Below are 1,444 nucleotides of genomic sequence, written 5' to 3'. Positions count from 1 at the left end.
CTACTAACTATTTCTTTTGAGATTTTATGCATAGAGCACGTGATCATTCACTAGTGCCATTTTATCCGGAAATTGAGAGAACTGTTGCAAGGTTAAGGAGTGCTAGACGATCTTTGAGTCCTAGCATTTCAAGTGAAGAAGAGCCACAACAAGAAGAACAAGCAAGAATGGGAGAAAATACGAGAGTGGCATTGAAAGAATTGGGGATTCCCGATGCATATAGATTTGAGAGTGGGATTGCTCCACCTACAACACCGGCAAATGATTTTGAAATAAGACCGGCAATGATCACTTTGATAAAGAGGCGACAATTTAGTGGGGTCAAAGCATGAAAGCCCTCTAAACCATCTCAAGGAGTTCAAGAAATATTGCAATACTATCAAGGTGAACGGAATTTCCCAAGAATTCATCCGCCTCAAGCTCTTTCCCTTTTCTCTCATAGGGCGTGCTTTGGAATGGCTAGACAAGGAGGTTAAGCCGAATTCTCTAAGGACATGGGACGAGGTCACCAAGGAATTTCTATCCCGTTTCTATCCTCAAAAGAAAACGGCGGAGGCTAGAGCTTTGATTCAAGGTTTCAAGCAAAAACCAAGTGAGAGCCTCTATGAAGCATGGGAGAGATACAAGGAGTATCAAAGAGAATGTCCTCACCATGGAATTCCAACCTATCAAATCATTCAAATCTTCTATGGAGGCCTTAGCCCTCAAGGAAAATCATGTTTAGATGGAGGAGCCGGAGGTCCTATCATGAACAAAACGGAAGAGGAAGTGGTAGACATAATTGAGGACGTAGTGAGTTATTATAGAGATTGGCAAGATGGAGAAAGAGAGTCAACTAGCAAGAGTAGCTCTTTGATGTACTCGGTTGATCATCTAAATGCAACCAACAATCTATCCTCTCAAATGACAAACTTGGGGAAGGAGATGTCTGCTATCAAGGCAAAGTTGGAAAGTGCTACCTACCAAGTTTCAAGTCTTCCCTCCCAAACTAAGGGGAGAGGTACGTCTTCTAATTCTCAACCCCTTCCTTCTTCTAGTAACATGCCTAGTGGATGCTTGTTTTGTGATGATTGTGGGTCATATGATCATAATGTTTCTAGTTGCCCTCATGCATGTATGGATGTTTGTGATGATCAAGATGGAAATGTGAATGAGCATGTGAACTATGTGTTAAATAATCATGATTCTAGGTTTGAGAATTAAAGAGGTCAATGGAATAGGAATTACAACAATCATGGCAATTTTGACAACTATAACCAAGGTGGTGGTTATAGGAACCAAGGTTCTCGAGGAACTATAACAATCAAGGTTATAATAGCCAAAATCAAAACCAAAATTATGGTAATCCAAACCAAGGTTATGGGAATCATAATCAAGGTAGTGGTAACCATAATCAAGGTTATGGTCAAAATCAAAGTTGGGGTAATTGGAACAATCAAGGTAG

General features: G+C 40.4%; 1 non-coding gene across 1 annotated transcript; it reads right to left on the bottom strand.

Moving 5' to 3' along the window:
- Positions 1-553: 553 nt before the first annotated feature.
- Positions 554-659, bottom strand: LOC145587179 (small nucleolar RNA R71). Its single transcript, XR_014101203.1, has one exon. It is a non-coding gene; the product is annotated as a small nucleolar RNA R71 (small nucleolar RNA).
- Positions 660-1,444: the final 785 nt, after the last annotated feature.

The sequence above is a fragment of the Chenopodium album genome, chromosome 16 (assembly GCF_948465745.1).
Source record: "Chenopodium album chromosome 16, dcCheAlbu1.1, whole genome shotgun sequence".
Taxonomy (NCBI): Eukaryota; Viridiplantae; Streptophyta; class Magnoliopsida; order Caryophyllales; family Amaranthaceae; genus Chenopodium; species Chenopodium album.
The sequence above is the reverse complement of the archived record's forward strand: the minus strand, read 5'-3'. Positions and strand labels throughout refer to the sequence as shown.